At 37.6% G+C, this 23,474-nt stretch overlaps 1 long non-coding RNA gene across 2 annotated transcripts in view; it reads right to left on the reverse strand.

Moving 5' to 3' along the window:
• Positions 1-23,474, reverse strand: part of LOC115420227 (uncharacterized) — a 203,926-nt gene that overhangs the window by 116,984 nt on the left and 63,468 nt on the right. For both annotated transcript variants that reach the window (XR_003935519.1, XR_003935518.1), the window contains one exon: positions 15,991-16,034. This is a non-coding gene — a long non-coding RNA (uncharacterized LOC115420227). The remainder of the gene's footprint in view (positions 1-15,990; positions 16,035-23,474) is intronic.

Below are 23,474 nucleotides of genomic sequence, written 5' to 3' on the forward strand. Positions count from 1 at the left end.
GTCGATTGACGGAGGCCAACACAACCACCGAACTAACCTCTGACGATTCAAGTGGCAAATGACTGAACGCTTTAAATCAAATCAGATAAAACACTAAAACACATTTTTTCTAATTGTATAGATTCATTACGGCTCATATTGCTTGAAGGTGCTTGTGATATTATACCCCAAATGACAAATCCCATGAGGATTGCACAGAAGCATTTCTATGGGAGGAGAAAAAAAAGGGATGGAAAACTTTGCCTAGATTTAATTAGCTTATGAGAAATAATTGCCATTAGCAAATCTTGTCAAATGGGGTTGAGGCGTTTTACAGGGGAAAAAAAAAAAAAAAGTCATATTTTTGGACGATGAGGAGACAAAGGGTTTTCAAACAGGAACTGGCGGGCCATCAGCCGTTTTAGTGCACTGACACTGAGGTCGAGTTAATTAGACTATTGTCATTTTAATCAGGACAGCTCGGCGGCCATCACTTCCTGAAAGAGCCAGTGGACTTTAAACGGCTGAGGGATTTTTGTGTGTTTGCGTGGGCGCTGTATATGTGTGTTGGGCCTGAGGTGTCACCCGGCGATGGGTTATGGGGTATGGTTTGGTTCTCTCACATGCTTAGAACATTAATGAGCTGGAGACACACCAAGGAAACAAAGGCGCCTGGAGGATCACCAGGGGAAACTACTCGCCTCTGCTCTACTCATGTCTCTGTTCATTTGAAAATAATTTAAATATCAAATATTTGAAATAATTTGCTTCTCCCTGGCTATCAGATTCTGAATACAGAGCCTTTCATGTCTTCGTTATATGTTCTTTAGTGCATTAGCATTTAAAACATAATTAATGTCGCCATATTTTCTAGGTGCTTACCATTATGTTACAATAATGGTTTATTTTTTCTGATTTCCATATTTTATGAATACAATGGGAACAAACCAAAGAATGGCAAATGATATATCTAATCTTTTATGAATATCATTAATCTAAAGAGAGTTTTAATCAAACCGACAAAAGGACTGGATTTAACCGCTCTGTGCCCATCAAATGAAATTCGCTGAATAAAAAAAGTTAAATACAAAAGCAGGGTATCTGCAGGTATGAGGAAGATGAATTTATCAATTTTTCAGGCGTCTTTGGTCAAAATTTAAGACCTTATACTCACATAAATAACAGGCCTCATAGCTATTGTGTCGAACCAGTTTGAACCATGTTTCAGTCCACTAACTTTACAGGCATGTGGCAAGGATCATTGTATATGTTTATATATAAGACAACACTTGGCCTCTTGTTGGTCTACAATTGTACGTTAATTGAGAAGAGAAACTGTGATACTTATTCTCTCTGTACAAATGATCATATACTGCTTGCTGTTCCATTTGCTCATACAGAAATGGGTCAAAGGGCTTTGTTTACTCTGAACCTGGGGCGCCGTAAAGGGGGGAGGGGGAAGTAAACATGACAAATTCATGGGGCCCAGCATTTCTGGGGTGCCCATAGAGCAGTGAAGGGAGTCGAACATTGAAAGGATGTTGAGTTTCACTTTCGCTTCACGCCAGCGTACCCCACCCTGCTCTGAGAAATGGATAAGATACTGAATTTTATAAAGGGCCCACATCGTTTAGATTTCATGGGGCCCACAAATGCTAGCGGCGCCCCAGCTCTGCACACTATGCATGGAATCAGCTACAGAAAGTCTGGAAACTGAGTTAATTTCATCTAGCGCTTTTAAATCCAAACAGAGTTCTTGAGGCCGACTCCATAACTTGCACTTGTTTTTCTTAATCTGCTTGTACGTTATTTTTTTATTACTGATTATTGTCGAATGTGATTGTTATATGTGTAACTGTGTGTTGAATTTGCTGCCGCCCATCTTGAAACCTTGTAAAACAGGTTCTTAATATCAATGGGATATTTCCTGGTTAAATAAAGGTTAATTAATTTATTTTTATTACATTTCTATTAATCCATGACTAATGTTTGTGCTACTAAAGCTCATACCTGAACCCCTCCACCCATGAATGACTGTTGAAGGCTCCACTCACTCCCATCTCCATTAGGATAAAATGATTAATACTAATTTGGCCAAATCTTTACAAAGATTTCCAAAGTAAATATAGCAATATCATGTATTTTGTTTGTTAGATTTCAATAAAAATTTCAATATCTTTTTTTTTTTTTTTTTTTTTTTTAAATAGTCAAATGTAGCAAACATTTATGACTCACATTACAGGGGCAACATCTTAGAGAGGGTACAGGAGGGGGGCTGGTGGACAGTATGTGTTAAGTTGTTGGTTGCTTTGTTTTCCTTTTTGTTTTTTTTTCCACTTCGTTTTTTCCTTTTCATAAATGACTGAAAATATGGGGAGGGGGGGTTGCGGCTACCTTTTTAAGTTGTTGGTTGTTTTGTTTTCCTTTTTGTCTTTTTTTTCACTTAGTTTTTTCCTTTTTGTAACTGACTGAAAATATGATAAAGCCAAAAAAAACTTAAATGACAAAAAAAATAAATAATCAATATCAATTTAAAGGATAATTAAGGCCATAATTTAGGACAAATTCAAGACTTTTAAAGGATCTGTAGTGAAAACGTAAAGCCTGATGGTGCTTTCATTCGAGATTAGCCGCTGGTCATGAGGGGGAGGAGTCATCGGTGGAGCTCTGCCAATCAGCAGGGGTGATGAGGAGGCCAGCCCAATATCCACACCAAAACATCTTTATACCTTCTCCCCTGGCCATAGTTCAGGTCATTTGTGGACAAGGTGACAAAGGTAACCTGCAGACAAATTCTAGCAACCCCCCCCATCCCATCTACACACACCCCCACCCACCCTAAACCCCTGACACCGCTGTCAGCCCCGGGGCAGGACTGGCCAATGACATTAGCCGAGCGTCTCAGCACAAAGTCGACTAGTGCAATATTTCATATTCAAGCGACCTCAAGGGAAACTGCATTAAAAGGACTCGGAGCGGTCCAGGCACATTTGACTCCATGCCACTTCTTACTACGTCTGTTTATGATTATATAATAGTTCCGTAAGTTCATCATTTTTAACATCAGTCATTAATATTTCACCGGGAGTTAATATTAATCTGATCAGAAATTATCTTCCTTCAATAATTCAATATACATATTAATTATTCAACAAAAAGAATGTTCAGCATAGTTGAGGGAGAGGGAAAACTGGAGACATTCAATAACTACAAGTGAGAAAAAGAAGCCAGAGAACTCAAGTTAGTTCAACACTAAAACTGCAAAAATAAAAAACTAAAATAAAAAAATAAAGCACCGGTGCCCTGAGCCACATCAGATAACACCGAGCCGGATGCAGGAACTACCCAGAGTCTATTAATAAAGCCATGATGTGAAAATATATCTGCAATTTGATTTCACCTTAAATTGGTCTTAAATCCAGAGTCAAATGCATGGACTAACCAAGGGACCGCAGATAGCTGCTGTATCCACTTGTGTACATTTAGAGATAAAGAAGACATGCAGACTGTGAAGCCTCTGCGCCATTAAAAGCCTCACGCTGCCCAAGTTGCTCCATAAGAGATTTACAGGGATTAGATGGTGAAATAAAGGCCTAATCTTTATTTGACAGGGAAGCCAATCTCTGGCTCACTGGTCAACCCCTTGCGGTAGGCCTCGCTCTCACAACTCACTTTCACTGCTGCACACCTCCTGCTCATACCAAAGCATGTATAGATAGATGTACTATATGGACAAAAGTATTGGGACACGTTGAATTCAGGTTTCTTTTCGCACAGGGGTCTGGGATACAAAACAATAACAACAAATGTTATAATATAGTTTTATTTTGGGATAAATATCATTGCATTGCAAATCATTGCATTCCAAAAGCCTCAGAGATGGTTTTTACTTAATTTCTCTCAACACTGATGTCTTTTCTGTTTGTTTTTTAAATCTATGATTAGAATTTTAAATGTTCTATATTTTTTTCATGCTCTGGCTGTAAATAATACTTTTCTACCACAACTAACCATCTACTTTCTTCACATTTCACTAAGGAAAAAAAAAATCTCCCTTTAAACTTTAAGGAAATATTGACATTTATAAACTATATGGACAAAAATATTGGGACATGTTGAATTCAGGTGTTTCCTTCCTAACAGGGTTCTGGAATACAAAACAATAACAACAAATGTCATAATAAAGTTTTATATTGGGATAATATCATTGCATTGTCACTGCATTCCAAAATGCCCCAGAGATGGTTTTTACTTAATTTTTCTCAACACTGATGTTTTTTGTTTGTTTGTTTTTTTAATCCATGATTATGATTTTATATGTTTAGTTTTCCTAATCAGTTTATTATCTGTTATTCAAATTATTAGGACTCTAAACAGATTCATTAACGAAGCAAAAGTAATGTGTTAAGTTGTATAAATGCGAGATGGGGGTGGGATTTAATAAGTTTTCTTCTACCCACTCCTTTTTCAGCAATACATATTGAATTTACTTTAATTACTAGCATGCATAGCAATTGCTATATTGTCTTAATCACCTTTATTTATTTAAGTATTTGCTCTGATATCAGTTTCTTGTACACATAAAATTGTTTTTTTTCCTCTACTCATACAAAAATAAAGTGAAACAAATGAAAATGGTGCTTTCTCACATTTTAACATACTGTAATACTAGTTATTACTCACTCAGATAATATGAAAAAACCTTTTTGTTTAAAAAAAACCCTGTTAATTACAGTCTAATAACAATTAGCAAATGATTTACACTCAAATGTTAGTGCAGATCAGGTTAATCAAGAACAGTAAAGAAGTATATGGGATGATGCACCAGCGTCCACTGTGTTGGCTGATATGGAACTAAAACAACAAAATGCATGAATATACAAGTTTAGTTTAGTTTAGTTTCTTAGTTTATTATATTGTGGACAATCCCAAATAATTAACTGTATCAATAACAGTAAAAAGGGTAGCTTTAGCCAACATAGCTTATCCTGCTGTACTCCCCTGCCTGATGACAATAGGCACCCTAAGAAAAACAATATATTACAGCACATTAATTAAAAAGAGTTAAGACAGCTAAGAGACAAGGTAAATCAATACAGAAAAGGGGAAAAAAGATAAAAGGAACATCAGTACAATCATACAGAGTCGGCACATATAATCCAAACATACAAAAGCAGCAAATACAATATAATCACACTCGCACACAATACATCGGCACAATACAAGAGAACAGATTTGAATAGCTGTCCACTGCAGTGACCACTATGCACGAAAGGGTAAAGTAAAAAAGATCATTTAAACCAAATTTACCAATGCAATGCTATTTATCCCACTATAAAACTATATTATGACATTAGAAAAGAAACACCTGAATTCAACGCGTCCACATAGATAGGATGCTCACTGTGCCTCAGATGGATGTAGTCTAATCAAATTATACCAAAAAAGGCAAAAAACACAGATCCAGACTTATTCCATACATTATGTCCCACGATAGGTGACAGCCTTACCTGCATACGAGTACATCTTCATGCTATTTCCTTTCGTAATTTTCTTTTTTTTTTCCTGTCTGGGCTACAATATGCCTGATTGAAAAGCTAACCAATTTCCATGTTCAAATCAATGACAGATGAAAAGAGATATTTCATGTAGTCGTGAATGATAAACTATTAATCACAGAGCTGGACAATGACACCAGCTAAATTTAAACAGAGTGAAAAAGCATTAAAAAAAAAAAAAGATGTGGAACAGCCCCCCCCTCTCCCCTCCCCTTTCATTTCTTAAATTATTCATTACCAGACCTTGTTATTGCATAGCATATAGAATAAAAAATTGTGGATTCCACCTAATTACAGTGCGTGGTGAGTGTGGCTGCAGATGTCAAAGCGTGCACCGGCCATCCTTCACTATGTTTAACCCTGTCAGATAATGGCCAGGGCCCTCTCCTGCCCTTCCTCCCTCCATCCCTCGGTGTGTGTCGGTCTGAGTTTGACCTACAGACTCGCTGCAGAGATCACGAGGAAGGTAAAAGAGTAGCGAGAGATAAATACGACCCGGCTATTTAGAGCGACGTATGCATAAGTTGAGGTGATTTTGGCATTTCTGCACTACATCACCATATGGAACTAGATGATGTTTTGGGAGTTTCCATTGAGGATGTAGGTGGTAAATATGAAAATGCAACATTTTTATTTATTTTAAGGTTGATTGCTCATACCAGTGTTTCCCATAAAGTGATGTTTTGGTTGACTTTAAATAAAATTTTATTAATTAGGGGATTTTGCAGACGATACAGGCAATATATCATTTAAACTGCTTTCTGAAAATCACAAAAAAACATTATTCATCTGAACATGTTTTTTTCTGCTACAAAAAAATCAAAATGCAGTCTTTTTGCTACTTGTAATGATAATGTGATGTGTTTTCCAGTCATATATGGCATATTATTTTGACAAATAGAGTATATTGCATTCATGTTCAGTTTTTAGTTCATGTATCCAGAAAATTTAAACCATAAATTGTCTATGACATTTGAATATATTTTGATTTAATCCTTATTTAACAGTGTGTATTTGAGTTTTATGAGGTGCTCCTGAATGCAGCACTGCATTCAGCTACTGTATGTAAAAGATGCAAACAAGTGGATTTTTACGATGCAGTGCTTAGAAATCTCCGTTATAACACCTGATGTATGTATCAAGCATATATTTTGTCAGTTAGTTATAGCCCTGACCATCTGCTTATTTCAGACACTTATCAGGAAGGGGGTTCCATCATAAAAACATTAACTCATGAGAGAAGCAACGAAAACTCTGTTTGAAGCTTTGTTTTGTGAGAAGAGCCATTCATATGGTTGCTTCTATGAAACTGGACATGGTTGCTAAAAATTCAAACAAGATGTAGACTAATATTATGAAGCAACTTTGGAAGGACTTTGGGTCTATTTTAACAATAATATTTACAGAGATAAAAGAAAACTATTTTACAGATAAAACTCCTTTTCATATTATTTTTATACAAAAATCCACATGTAACACTGTAAAAAGACCACAAAAATTACGCACTACTATTTTTTTTGAATATCTTTTTATTCTCTCACAGGTACATTTTGGGAATTGAACTAATTATGCAAGTCTGCATGTTTCACAAAAAATGAACGCTGTTGCAAAACAATTTGCGATTTATTTGTGTTTAAAGGGGTAGGTTCCACGTGTAACATGAGTGGACGCGATGGATTACACACGAAACCTGGAATGAGACTAAGATTCATGAAAAAACCACATGTCCGGATTAGAAAAACCACTAGGATCATCAAATTAACACTGTGTATTTATTTATAGCGGTATATAAGACCATTTACAGCCATATTTTCAGATCAAATGCACTCACACCTAGGTAGCTTTTCCTGTCCTATTTTTGGGCCCAATATTTGATTAAAAATTCATTAATTTTGGGATCCCTCAGAGCAAGAGAATAATTCTTTTGCATTTATCTAGGGTCATCATTAGATTCATCCTGGGAGGAAATATGTCTAAATTTCTCTTTTATTATTGGGTCTAAAAAGCTGGAAAAGTGCCAGATACCAAAATGAATCCAGTGTCATAGAAGCAGTCATATCAAATACTCTGACATATAAGCCCATGTCTTTCAGTTGTGGAAATTGTCACTGAAATTAAGGCCAATGGATTTTCTGATGTTATATATTTAATAATAAATGAATACAAAGTCAAGTCTGATGCCAACTTCTAAGTCAGGTCAAGTGCTGTACTCAAGATGCATACTTCACTTTCTTTTCTATCACATTTAAGTTTCATTTCATTGTCATGCGTGTGTTACGTTGGGTTCGTTCTCACACGACAAGTTACTGGGGTTGAAGATAAACTCCAAGTTTTAACACAGACAGGATGTAAATAAATGATGCAAAAGGTGATTCTCAACTGTTCTCACTGTTCAAAACAAAATCTCAGTTTCGTCTCACTGCCGCAAAATTTTCAGATCAAATTAGACTAAGGCCAAAAAAACTATACATAGGGTTCCTTTTAGTTCCTTGTTTATAGGAAATGAGAATTTACCCTATTTCTCTCTGTTTGTGTTGAGTCTTCGTTACGGGAAGTGATACGAGTAGAAAAAAAAACAAAATAATGTCAGTTAGCTTGTTTTGGAGAAACGTATAGTATATTTGCAGTAATTGTGATGCGATTCCTCTGTGGACAACATTCTACCTTTCCAGAAAGTAAAAAAAAACAAAAAAAAAAACAATAAAAACATCACCATTCATTTTAAAAAGCACATTTTAGACTTAATTTCTTTAGCAATAAACAGAAAACAAACTCATATTTACCATTCTTTTCTTATGATGCAAACTGTGACTTCTGTGAACCACTGTTACCACAAAAACAACACAATACAGCTGTTTTTTCACTTGCTTTTTGCTTAAATCCAACAGTTACAACTTTGCAAACAAACATTACCTTTTGAAACTAAAAGTAGTACTGTGAGTGTTAAGGGTTTTTATATATATATATATATATATATATATATATATTATATATATTAATGGGGTACTCAAGTCTGTTATACAAATGTATACAGTGCAAAAATACATATTTATACAGTACATTGAGGACACTTAATATAATGTGGCCGTGTTGTTTTGACGAACCTACATACAAAGTTAATACAGTTACAGATGGCATTTCCATACGACTCTCAGACAAAGGCTTTGTTTGTGCTTCGTATCCTACACTAGGCGCTTCTCCCTCACTATCTCCCTCCCTCTCTCTTCCTTGTATCGTCCACACAGCAGCAAACAGAGTTGTATGCAAATACTAAAAGCCATAATGCATTATATTGTTTGGTGTTAACATTTGAATATTAAAATGGTGTATTTTAGATCTAGATATTCCCATTCCCATTTCCATAGACCATACTAAATGCAGTTAAGTTGAGCCCACATGGCAGGTTGAAGTCTTTGTCAGAGTATTTGCATCTTTCCTACACAACGGAGCTTTTGTCACAACATAATTTTCATGATTGCCTTCTTACCGCACATGCGTTTGTTAACAATACAAGTTACATGTGTTTAATAGGTGCTGTGTCTGCTGTATATGGCCTGTGTTGGAGCCACAGCGCTGGATATGTGAATCACCCACGTACATGCCACTTAACCAAATTGGTAAAGCTGATAAGCCATATTTACATAGCAGTGTTGCTGGGTGTGATTACTATCAGTAAAACTTCCCCCCACGCTTTAATGGAAAGTTGGGATAACTTAGTGTGGGTTAAAGCTGCCCTCGGGAAAATAGCTCAATTACAGCCGCAGATATAAACACTCATGTGGCTGTCGGACCGGTAAACAGATGTGAGGTGACAGTGTGTAATATGTAATCAGTCAAGCAGCTGTTGCCGTACCTTCATCCTTCATCCATGCACTTGTTCTGATGATTCCAATTTCTCCCCCTGGCTCAACGTGAAGCCACACTATTTGCGTGTGAGTCAGTGGCAAGAGGCAGATTAAACAGCTGAGAATATCCTCAGAACGGTCGCGCTTAAAACCAACGCTAGATACGCTTTTACTGCCGCTGTCTAACACAACAATCGCTTTACATGAAGTGGACATCAAGGAGTTGCACTTCACACCGTAGAGTCCATGTCTCTTTTGTGCAAGAATCTCTGCTCTGATGTTTGGCAGAAGTAAAAAAAAAAAAAAAAAGCAGGATTACTAACTGCATTCTAAAGTGAAAAACGACAACATAAGAGCGTTCAAAATGATGTCATATGATGTTATTTTGTCTTAGTGCTCAGTGCATTTGTACTCACACAGTGTATTCAAAAGGACATCCCCTTTGGCTGTTGTCTCATTGCGAGTCTACCTGTCATACCGCTGATATGACGCTCTTTGAATGCACTGTGTACATGTGATGAGAGCTGCAGCGAGCGGCCCGCATGACAAAGTGACTAGTAGTGTCAATGCAGCCTACAAACAGGCCTGTCCTCTCGCAGACAGGAAGCTGGGAGCAGCAGAGGCGCTGCCTTGTCTCATCTGCCAGCAGCGTTCGCTTGTTCGCCGTCTCCCTGCCTCGTCACAGCGCCCATGTCTGACGGCGTGCACGACTCTGAGCTGGACGGCTGTTTTGATTCAGCCTGTGTGACACATCTGTTGCTTGTCACATTGCGTTGTGCCCGTCTGTGAGCTGAGCGCGACCCGTGCAAAACGTGCTCCTCGTCCCCTCGGTCGGTGTTTACAACCGGGGCTCGTGCTTACCAACAGGCCGGCGCCGTACGCACCACGCCGAGGGTCAGGAGGCCTTACAAAACAGTTTATGCACCTGTGCAGCCCGTGTCACAAGCCATTAATCCTTGCTGCATGCCGCAAATGTGTAAAACATGAACGCTTGCACTAAGAGATGCATTTACTGCTGCTAAGTCCTGCATGAAAGGCTCAGTGTGGAGCAGTGGCAGTGTTGATTGTACATAACATGAAATGAAAAAGGCCATAAGAATTCCCCTTCACTATACACCGCTGATTGAAAATCAATTATTTCCCTCCTATGTCTAATTGAGAAGATTTGCTACAGCTGTAAATCAAATCTCCATCAAGGGTGCATTCCTCACAATGTGCTCTTTATGGGCTTTTAAAGTACTCTGGAAAAGCATTTCACAAAACCACCAAAATCAAGGATATTCTTTCTACGACTCCCACTGTCAGCTTAAATACATGAGCGATGACCATGGCTAATTGGATCCATCCAATCCATCCATCTATGAAGTACACATGCTAAATCAGCAAAAATCCAACGACATTGTTTCACTCAGTGTAAGGCAGGCGCAGCACTAAAGAGCCAGAAAGGTATTTATTAATGGGATGTATCAGAGGCTTAGGAGGGTGCATCCACCGGGGCTTTATTTCTATGTTCTTGTTCTTCCAATCAATATTAAAAGTGCCTTGTAATTGCAGGTTAGGAGTCATTTACATGCAAAGTGCTGTTGTGCAGACAAACTGCAGACTTCTACTTAATGTTCTGACAGTAACATTTACTTAAACAATTTAATTCCAAATCCAAGTGAAAACTGCAAAATGTAAAACACTACGTTACACGTTCGTGAACAATTTGCATGAGTATCAAACCCCAGCCTGTTATGTAAATGTGATCCCTCTTAAGAGGGTGGGGAAAAAATTTTAGATGGCTCATTTACATTGTCAAATGACACAACACTCATAGTTTCCATTTACTATCAAACTGTTTTGCAAACACACTAACCTGGAAATGATCAACGTGTGCAGTTCCACACCGCCGTGTTGATGTAACAATGCTGCTGCGAGACAAACTGACTTCTATTGGACGGAATACAACGTGATCGAACACCGTGACTTCCATCCTGACCAGCCTCGTCAGACCAAAAGACACACGTAGCAGCGCTGGCACAGCAGGGAGCCACAACGCCGCTACGGGGCTCTAATATATTCAAAGAGGGATCATTTACTTAAGGCTTGCATCCAAGGATCAGTCTGGCCTTCATTAGCCTCAATCTGACACGGATGTGAACAACATGTTGGCTTGCCACATGAACGCTGCCCCTCCTCCCTCTGAACCCCAAACACTCCGCCCCCCTCCCTTCTTGAGACCTGCACAGCAAATTCCTCTGGAAATATCACAGGTTGTTAGCATTCCAGAGAGAATTTTACATGGGTGTACACTCAGGCCTTAATTAGAGACACTATTTGATCATTCAGCAGCTGGGCTTTATTAAAACTACAGGTTCACATCAGCCTACAGTCACCCCGTCTCAGTGTGAACGAGCTCACGGAGGCAGAAACGTCCATGAAACCAGAGAATGAATATTCATCACATTATATGGAGCCTCTAGTTACATGAATCCACACCAAGGCACAGTCGTATTTGCACTGGTTCAGAACAACATTTGAATTCACAGAACATCTTGACAATATTGATTTATCATTAAATATTAGTCAGTGTCACCCACCTATGATGCAAAGGACATGAATTAATTCTAAGGTTTTGATACTTCTGGCTTCAAAATCAATTTCTGAATGGTATGTTTTTCAACATAAATGTTCCATTTTAAGAAATTGACCTTTAACATTACAGCACAAGGCCTTAGATTGACTTTTTCAGCATTTCTTCATAACATCAAAATATCAACCCTCCAGTATCCCACCTATAGGGGGCCTTCTAACCGTAGTAGTAATGCCAAAATGTTTTTCATACAGTATGATTTAACCTTTTTACATTGTTTTGTATTTCATCAACTTGAGCCATAAACAAAAACACCAATTATCAATAATTGTCATATTTTTAACCCTTTAAATGCCATTTCTGCAATGTAAACAAACTTTTTTTTTTTATAATATCATATTTTATGCAACACAAAATTGGATTAATTATTTTTTACTTTTGCAGCCTGGCATATATCAGTGATTAACATCAATACTGGTTAAAATGCATTATTATTTTTTGTCCTAGGTCAAATTTTAAATGCTAAAATGTGTCAATGTGCATTTTTTACTCACTTTGGAGAAGGGTGTTAGTGTAGTAATTTTCCATTGTTTACAATGTGACGATTTTAGTGGCTGGGTCAGAATTTTTAAAAAAAACATGCAAAAAATGAACAACTTTTGAATTCTAACCCAATACAAACTGAAAAATAATGTGACCTTTTATAGCATGAAGTGCAAAGTGTGCATAATATGCTCACCCAGATATCAGAGGGTTAACTTATTTATCGCTACACACTATGTAATCATGTATGTTTCTGGACGCTGGTATTTTTCTACTCAAAGCAGATTGAAAACAAAAAGAAAAAGAATCTATTTCCCACTCTTCACGGCCAAATCTATGTCTGCTACGTCACCGATGGACATACTGTAGATCTGCCACCATCTGGGTTGTTCGACGAGAATGAATAAGCATATCAGACTCATCTTGGCAGAAGGACAGAGATATCAACTGAACGATTCAACTCATGTCAAGATTACTCTAGTAGAGTTCATCTTATGAGTCAAACTTTCTGTTTACATTAACTTAAAGTTATTAGTTAATGCAAAATTGTTCATAAAAATGCACAATAGCCGTGTGTCTGTGTTCCTCTGCCACTAATCTGATTTATTTAACTTAGGTTTTGACATTTGTATCAGATTTTTTTTTATTGTATCACACCAAGTCAATCAGTGTCAAGGTTCTGTACAAAGAAACTTTTAATCTGTGCATTTGTTTCCTACCTTTTATTCAAAACAGTTGACCTGAAAAGTCCTTTCTGCAGGAGTAATGGTGTATGAGCAATGTAGGATCATGGGAGGAGTAGTTTTCACCAGAGTTTACCATGAAAATGTGACACAATTTGGGTGGAAATCCTATTTACAAAGGCAGTAAAGTATTAATTTGTACAAGTAACAGATGACAGACAACCAAATGAATAACTGATAAACTGAAAAAAAAATTGTTAATTTGATATAATAAAGCATTAAAGTCAACAAAATAGCATTATATTAACTGATAAATGACATCTTTCATCATTGCAATATAAGCACATTGCAAATACAGATGCAAATGATAAATTCACGTGCAAGATGCATTCAAAGTTTTACATTTCCATGATAGTCTACTTATCATTTCAATTAAAAACGCGATATTTACATGAAATGCATAAATATATTTCATGATAAACACTCTTAAACATGTAAAACTACTTTAGATTTGACCATTATGATTGATTAATACAGTCACTGACACATTTCCTATTAAGGTAAAGTTCAGAGGTTCAGTGAAGCCTCCATGTCTGCACAGAACTGCAGCTATCGACCAGAAAAGAACCAAAGAGATGTAAACTATATCTCACCAAGGTCGACAGGGACTATAAAACAAACACCGGGTTTAAGGTGAAGTCTTCCCTGCGTGAAGGTTAGCCATGTTTTGTGTTTACACTACGCTGCAGGCTTTGAAATTGTTTTGCAGTGTGGAGTCTGCCCGGGGTCATTGTTTGTTTTTGACGTGTTTATACACCACACAAGGAGTAATGACTTCTAGGATAGTCAGGGGATGCAGACATGATCCGGCACACTATGTGCAATTTTCTTTACTCTCTAGTTCACTGTCAGTCTGCGACGGTCAACAGTAAGATGACTCACATTGAACATAGGCTCCGTCATTGTCCAGCATCAAGTGAAAGGATGTAAATATGCAACTGCATCAGGAAACGTGGAAATCAGTTACTATGCAAAAACCCTCTTAGCAATTAGCATATAATGCCCTTCTTTGAAAAGGCATTCTAAAGCAAGGGTGTCAAACATATGTCTATCAAAGGGTCCAATTCGGTCTGCGGGATGAATTAGTGAAATGCAAAAATTAGACTGACATATTAACAATCAAGGGGTCACTATTACCTACAGCTAAATATGATGGAAAAGTGGATGGGAGCAGTAAAATGACAGCATAACAAGTGGTGCCAGACACAACAAACCCCACCCCTCGCATGTATTGTAGCTTATTTTGGCATCACAGTCGCGGAAAAAATTATTAGATCACCCCGTGTTTCCTTCAATTTCTTGTTCATTTAATGCCTGCTACAACTAAAGGTACATTAGTTTGGACAAATATAATGATAACACCAAAAAAAGCTCATAAAAGTTTAATTCCAGAGCTGATATCTAACCATTTTCCATGTTTTCTTGATAATAACCAAAATCACTTCAGTTCTTACATCAATATCTATGGCATTGTACTGACAAAAACAGTGCTTTAGACATTCCATGTTTTCTTTTCTGTCTGTTTTAGTCACATGACACACACAGGAGTTAGTACTTGATTGCATAACCATTGTTTTGATGACTTTTGATGGTCTAATAATTTTTTCCGCAACTGTATCAATTGCCTCTATATATGTGCCAAGTTTGCAGTAAACTGAACTTTTTTATAGACGTGTGGAATTTGACCCATTATAAGTAAATGGGAGAAAAAAAGTTTTTAAAAAATTCATAGAAAATTTGAACTTTGACCTACTTTTCCCAAAGTGTAATCAGATTTATTCTGGGTCACTGGCAATCTATAAACCAAATGAGGTATGAATTCAACCAATAGTTTTGCTGCTAGAGTGCTAACAAACAAAGAAACAAACCGAACCAAAAACAATACCAATACCCCTTGCCTCCCCTTTGAGGGCGGGGTAATAACCTATAAATGATGACAGCTATAAAGTTTTCTCTTTGTTTTAATGTAAAAAAGTCAAACTACATGGTGAAATTGTTTGTATTTACAAACTATCCTTTCATTAAAAAAAGGCAAATAATCTGAACCCAGCATTCCTGTTCTAGGGAGTTTACTTCTTAATTGTGTATTGTAAAACAGTACATATTTGGTATTGCTGAAGGAGGACCAATCATCTTTATTTGTATTGTCTGAGGAGTGATGGACGTATCGCTGTGAGATTCATTTGTAATTTTCAGATGAATGGTGAATTGCTACATGAATAAATATGTGAACCAAGAAATAAAAAAGGCAAATAATCTAAAACGATGAACAATTCTAAATGTCTTAGGAAAAATAAGTACAATTTTAAGAATATTCTGCCTGTTACTAAATGTTTTGTGTATTCGTAGATCCACTGTGATGTGTAAGTTGTAATGCACATGTGTATAAGATGAGGCATAATATTGTTGAAGTTGCACTTGTAATTTTACATGAAAACAAAGCAAAACATCTGGAGTTGTATTTTTATATTAGTAAATATCATTCATTTTTCTTAGGATATTTCAGGTTATTCACATTTTCATTAATTTTACTTTTTTCACACTAAAAGAGAATAAATTGGATTATTATTTATAGGTTAAAATGCGCTATTCTTTTACTGGTCCGTCATACTTTAGCTCATATTGGGCTGAATGTGGAACCTGAACTAAAACAAGTTCTAAGGCGTTTCCTAAGGTTACAAAATGACCGTTTTAACCCTCAGCTGTTGTGTTACTGCGTGCTGATGTGCAGTAGAAGTCGTACTTACTCTGATCTCAGGCTCTGCAGGATGTCACCACTGGAATCTCCTGACTGGACGGACGAGCAGCAAACACAAGCAGAGCAGGCAGGGAAATAAAGAGAAACAGTGGAAATTATTTAAAACACAATGGTGACTAACAAAAAGTAAATATACACACTTTTCCACAATGACCTCATTAAACGGTAACACCACAGTCGCTTCATGCTACTTGCTGGTTGTCGTGTGTGTTTGTGTGTACACTCAAGAGGACACAAAACAGGTCACTTTCAGATTGTTATTCATTAAAGCAGAATTAAACAGTTTTCCCAGTGTCCCCACTTTAAATATGTGTGGATACATATTTAGCATCTCAAATGAGAACTCCCATGATTAAACAAATAATGAAACATTCCAAAAACTGTAACCGAATCCAAATTAATTTGAGCACTGCTCTAATTGCATTTAAACAGTGCTCCTCCCTAACCTTAGTTCAAGCACTTTTTAATTACTGGCTTCTGAAGACTGAATCCCACTGGTGGTGTTGCGAAAATAAAAAGTGAAGGTTTACAGCACACAGAAAATGCTTCTCTTTTTTAATTTTATCTAAAGTCTGTGTCAAGTAATAAATACACCACATAAAATATGTTAACAACCACCCAGCTGATTGTAAATGATTAAAAAAAAATGCCAAGAGTAGAAAATTAGTGTTCAATATCATGGAAAAATAAGCAGTGGTCTTGAATACACGCATGGATTAAAAGTACAGTCTTTCAAATACAGCTGAGGCAGTTTTTTTCCTATTTCTTCAAGTTGTTTTTCTATTTATTCAAGTTTGAAATACATAATACTGACTAGCATAGCATAACCTCTATCAAGAACCACTAATACAGTTCAGTGTTTATAAAAGACAACCTGCAGGTTTGATGAAGCCAAATTTATGACTTCTTAGGATATTTTTTAAGACGTCTTTGGTCAAATTTGAGACCTTCCATTCACATGAATAATTCATAGTATTGTGTTCAGTCTTTACCATGTTTCTCCATTAACGTTACATTTCCATTTGCATCCCCTCTGGTTCATTACTGTGTCCGTGGGATTTTTAAGAGCTCTGAGTGTCAGATTAGGGATTTTAGGGAATTTTATGACTTTTAAGGATCTGTGGGCGCTCTATGTAAGGTTATAGAATTGGGGGGGGCGGGGGGGGTGTCAAGGATTAACTAAGGCTGGCCGATATGGAAAAAAATCATATCACAATTTAATTTTTTCATATCAGACAATATCGATATGTATCACGATATAAATCAAATCACTATTTTTGTCAAACTCGAATTTTCCATTACTCAATATGCTGGAAAAGTGGACAGGACCAGTAAAATCAGAGGATAACAAGTGGTTCCAGGCACAACAAAAATCATATCACGATATTATTTTCGATAGATATGTATCATGATATAAATCAAATCACTATTTTTGTCAAAGCTTAAATTTTCCATTGCTTATAAGTAAGTTGTGAAGACATCAGAAGGTTATTTTTGATTTAAATATGATTCATTTTCTGTCAGAGGTTGAACAGGACAGATGTCTGAAGAACATTATACAGTTGTTTCAGATCAATAAAACAGGTCCATATATTTAAAACTAAACTAAAAGTCTGACCAGCAGGCAAAAGCTTTCAAGTTTTAAAAGAGAACACAAATAAAACAGACTTCTAATAAATAAAACTTTCATTCCAGTGCCATTCAAAGTGATATTTCTACATCTCCGTTTTCAATAATAAAATCATATACACCAGACTCTTTTCAGAAAAGTTTTCATCCACCTGAACCTGCATTAAACATCGTAAAGCAACATCATGGGGTTAGAGATAGGATAAACAAAAGTCGCACACATGACGTTGATGCATTTTTTTTGTCACATACTGTAATGTTCAGGACCTAAAACAGACACAAGCACATAAATTGAGTTTTCAAAAACCATCAGTTTGGACGGAGTTTTCAGAAATGATAATTTTCAGTAAGTTTTCAAATTAATGAAAGACAAAAAAACGCATGAGAAAATATTGCTTTTTCCAGATATCCAGCTACATGTATACATGGAATAATGCTGCCTTCACATGCTATCGGAAAGATGATCCACTTGTTCCACTTGTGAATTTGAAATGAAGAGTGTGTTGTGTTCAAGTGCTTTTGTTGTCATGACAAAATGAAAAATGGTTGATGCACAGTTTTGGTGGCCTGCTACTTGGGTGAAACAGTTTTGGATGTGTTACTTCATCTGCTACAGCAGCTTCTTTCGCAAATTGTATACACTATAAATGCCCAAACTCGTCAGCTAACAGCAGTAGAACAAAAATAAAAGCATTGTTTATCATTCGCAATGAATCCCTCATCCATGTTGAAAAGGTCAAAGGTTAGTTCATCTCAACAGCTTGCATATTAATTTTTTTCCCAGTTCTGTGGTGGAAAATACAATGTTAAGGGGCATTCCAGTGCAATTTTCGAGTTTGTAACTAGTATTTACCATAATTCCCATAGCACGTGAAGGCAGCATAAGTCTACAACTCAGTACATGATATTTCACAGGCTTTTCCCATTTTCAGCAGCATTTTTCTAAGGCTTTGGAATCAAACCCCTGTGTTTACTGATATGGATTATAATATAAATGTGTGACTTCAGAGAAACCCTAAAAAAACACCTCGTTCATGGTGTTAAACTGCGCTTCAAATCAACACTTTTCAGCAGTCAACCATGTGAGACAGACGGGCTCTGTCATCCAGCCCCCTGCCCCGCTGCCCCTTCGCCTCAACTCCTTCCCTCCGTTTGCAAACACAGAGGGAAGAGACAGCAAAATGGGTTTCCTAAAGAGAGGAGAGGTGGAAAAAGCCATCCTTGCCCCTAGAATCACCGCCGCTCCATCAGAGTCCGTCGCCACTAGGCCTTTCTTGCAGAGGCTCAAAAGTTCCCCAAAAGAGGGAGCGTTTGCCAACTCAAACAGGGCTGGTTGTGCTCTCTGTGGGCCGCCTGCCGCCCATGTGGGCCGGCGCTGGGCTTCCTGAGGGCTCGCTGCAGCTGGAGCTCTTTGAATAAAGGTAACAGCAATGTCACAGCTACTGTAAACTTGCTAGGCTGCTCCTGTCAGCAGGACGTTCCCAATCAAAGCAGAAACAACCCCACCTAAAACACAACGCATTGTTTTTTTTCCACCACCCCCGAGTCCAAACTTCCCACGAATCACAAAGAGAGCACACAGGCGAGAGGGCAACCACTGTTCCCTGATCATGCCAAACAAAATGCCAGGAGGCCAGGAGTGACATTCAGCGCTAGGGTTTAAAATACGAGCAATTTGAGAGTGATTAGAGCCTTATTTATTGTTGAGTGCTTGGACACAGGAGAGGAAACCAGAACAATCAAGCTGACTGCCTTTTTTCTGCTGAATTTAGAAACACTAATTAGTTTTGCTCTCATAAAGCCAACCTGAAAACGACCAATTAGAAAGTGAAATGAGACGTGCAGAGGAAACAAGAGCTTGTCATTTCCACTGTTTAAGTCCCATATGCGCAGCTTTACTGTGATGACTTTCACACACACACACACACCCAGAATGATTGGCATGTCGCCGGCTAAACTCGATGCCATGTACAGTACACACTCTGACCAGTTAATGGCATTTCACATCAAATAGCCTTTTCCTGACCAGATCTGTATAGCCACATCAAACCCAGGCTGAGCAGCTTGCCATGCAGATGTCTGAAGCACCAGTCTGAGGAGAGGAAACAGCCCACCAGGCCAGCCACAGCACCAGCTGCTTTCAGCCATAAACCTACCAGGCCCAAACTGTTACCCCTCACAGGTGCCTTTTATATGAATTTCCTCTTTCAAGCACTGGATAATTCCTCTGCATAGATGATTGTTTGAAACTAACACCAGGGGACGCTAACTTTAAGTAACATACACTTCATATTAACTCTACCTTAAATTCTATTTGCCATTGGGGTCGAATCATGTTTGGCTGCTCATTAAAAATGTATGAAAAACTTGTGGAAATTATCTGCAGGAATTTCACTGCTATTCCCAAAGCAAACAGTGGCAAGTGTTCATCACTGTCGGCCTGAAGACGGATGGGCTGTCAGTGCCTTCCCCTGTCTAGGATCCAGCTCCTGGGCTGGGAAGTGGCTAAAAAAGGGCCAAGCCTATGCTTTCCAGGCCTGCGCCTTTTACTGGGAGTAATTCTCAGATGCCAGGTCGCTGCCAACGTCCTTGCAGCCAATGGCAGAGAGGCCAGTAAGTTCACATTAACTGCAGAGTGTAACTGCACTGAACATCTGCTCATGATGAGAGCGCTGCCCACTAACTCAGCGAGTTGAGGCCCACTGATGAAAAATTCAACGTTCTCCTCGCTGGCACGCTTGTTTTGCACTATTCTCCTGAGCCCCCAGAATTATATTAAGAGAATTTCAGCACGGCCTGGTGGATCTGAGCGAACAGCTGGCGCTGAAAAGGGATCTGCCACTCGGTGAGAGCTCAGGGACTTCACACGGGATCTGCCTTCTCCTACACCATTTGTCCTTGAAGAAAAAATATCAGTGGTAAGCACCCAGGTAATAATAAGAAAGCAGAGGCTACATTTAGCTGATGACACCACCCATGTGTGCGAAAGCGGTCAGAGCATAACCAATGAAGACATGAAGCGATATAGAGTGGAAAGAAAAGACAGAGGGGCAATTGTGACAATAAGTAGCTTCCTCTGGAGACCCATTCACTGCACCTCGCCTTTGTTTGGCTTGTTTAGCTCATTAGATTGTTAACTAGGAAGAATTTGCTCCCAACCCCACAATATGGGAGGTGTCTAATCAGAAACAGAAGCCCTGTTCAGGGGCAACTACATGAAAGACTTTGAAAAGTAGAGGGAAATCACTCAATGATGTCCTTCATTTACTGTAATTATGCGCCTCATAGATTTATCACAATGAACATCAACAGCAAATACAACTGACTGACAATAAAGGTCTATCAGAAAAGTCTAAATCCATTGTATACATTCACATGAACTGACAGTGTTTCCTCTAAAGGTGATGAAATAGTTTCTGTTAAAAATCTGAAGTTTAAGGAAGTGATGACTCCTCTCAAACACTAAGAATAACAGATTACCAAACTCGGTAATTTTCACTTCTGTCTTTCTGTGAAATACAGTTAACAGATTCCGTTATGTCAGCACACAACACAACATAAAGCCCAGTGACAATATGAAACTTGTACCTCCCTGTTGGTTACAACTGAATCTCTGTTTCAGAGCCGGTCACCAAAAGACTAGTTTCGCTCAAAAAATATTTTCGTCTGATTTTTTTCTCTCACATCTGCAGCCGTGTGTGGAAGCGAGCAGGAAGGAGATTAGCTTTATTGCCCTGTACACAATGCGACACCTAATGTGGAATTGGTATCACCCTAAAAGGATCAGTGAATATAATATTGCCATTGAAATCCAAGAGGATGTCTGGAGAGAAGCTCATTTAGCTGGTGACAAATGACAGCACTTTGTCTTCCTGACAAGATCCCTCCTTCATCAAATGTCCAACTTCACATGGAAATAGGAAATCACACATTATCACACTGACAACAATTACAACCATGTCATTAGCGGCAACCCTGGGCCTGAAACCATTAAGAAAACACAATGCCCGCGCACCACGCTAGCCATCAGAAAAACACAGGATGTAGATGAAAAGACACCAGATAAATCAATCACAACACAACAATCTGATGCTTTGAATTTGGAACGGATTTTACCACATTTGGACCGAGCGCCAATTCATTCGCAACTAAATAAATCACAAAAATAATCTGAAACAATCACAAGTTCCTCGTGTCTGGATAAAGATTTATGTCCACACTGATGACAGAACGGTGCTCGGCTTATATTAAAAGTCAACATTTTAAAGCGGTTTCTCTCTAAGTGACTTAATCAGATTCTCAGCATTAGTATCTTTTTTAATACATCTCCCAGTGTCAGTCGGCAAATGAAAAAGCTAGCCTCGGTAAATATGACTGCTTACTTTTAACACAAACATTGTTGACACCTAATGTAATTTCAGCGGGACATCCAACTGAAAGCGCACCGGGGTAATATAATGCTCTTAATGAGAATTCCTTCCAGCTTGAGACCTTGGCGAGATAGCCATAATGCATGGCTTCTCTTTTTAATAAAATAATTGTTACAGTTATTAAAGATGAATCTCATCACAGACGAGATGACAAAATAATTCATTACCAAAACCAAGGCTTAAATAGCTGCAAATTATGAATCCCACCCCCACCCCCCCACCGCCCCTTCAAAATGCACTTTCAGATAAATGGGCTCCGTGTTTCATATAAATATTAGATATATGCTGCCCTTGAAAACCAAAGAAACATTGCAATTGTTCATTAGGAAGCAGTCACTCAATGCAACAGACAGTATATATTAAATCAAAAATAAGAAACTATTCTCTGAAACCACAATTAATTTCATCCTGTTTGACTGCATTACATCCCTGTTGGTGCACCGAAATACTTATTTTCCAATTAAAATCATAATATGAGGCATTTCCAGATTAAAAATTCTACAAATTACATGGATTGTGGTATGTATTTTGTTGACTTTTACAAACTTTTTAATGTAAATGTTTAATTCCGTCGTCTGTCAATGGCATCATCTGTACTTTACTTATGTTAAGCATTAAATATCAATGTGAACAGTAACACAAATGTTAGCATTTAATGTTACTTGTGGATGTTTCATTAGGTTGAAATGATACATGAACGCACTGGAACTAAAACTTTAATACACTACCTTGTCCATAAACATGATCTCTACTTAAGTAATGGTGATAAAGACAATATGATCTATTACTACGTATTTCATTATCGTTTGATTGAGAGACCCCTAGTAGCAGACAGTGCATCTGCGTTTTATCTTAATTTTATTTTACACAACATTAAAGCAGTGGTTGCCAAACTTTTTTCATTTAAACCTGAAAAAAATCTATTTTATGCCTCCGCAGGACCCAAATTTAGAAAAATCTGACATGAATTGGCTAATTTTTAGTGTCAAATCCATGTTGAATTAATGCATTAAGTGAATTTGATGGAATATTGGAACTTCTATCACTTCAAACACTGCTTAATGTTGACGACAAACACAAATGTCTGACTTTTCTGCTGCCAAACACTGTTTATACTGAAATTTTCATCTTGTTTTATCTCGTTTCAGTCCTGTTTTGTCTTTTACATAATTTTCTTCTTACATCTTTCATGTCATTCACATCTTTTATATTGTTTTCATCCTGTTCCATGTTTCATTCCAATTTTTAATAGGTTTAATATCATTATTGACATTGTGAACATAATTTTCGTGTTATTTACGTCTTGTTTATTTGTTATTTGTGTTTCACTGCACCTTTGTCATTTTCATCTGCAGAATTTTTGTATCGTTTTCTATTTACATAATTTTTAAAAAAATCTTCTGTGATTTACATC

Source organism: Sphaeramia orbicularis, chromosome 5 (assembly GCF_902148855.1).
Source record: "Sphaeramia orbicularis chromosome 5, fSphaOr1.1, whole genome shotgun sequence".
NCBI lineage: Eukaryota > Metazoa > Chordata > Actinopteri > Kurtiformes > Apogonidae > Sphaeramia > Sphaeramia orbicularis.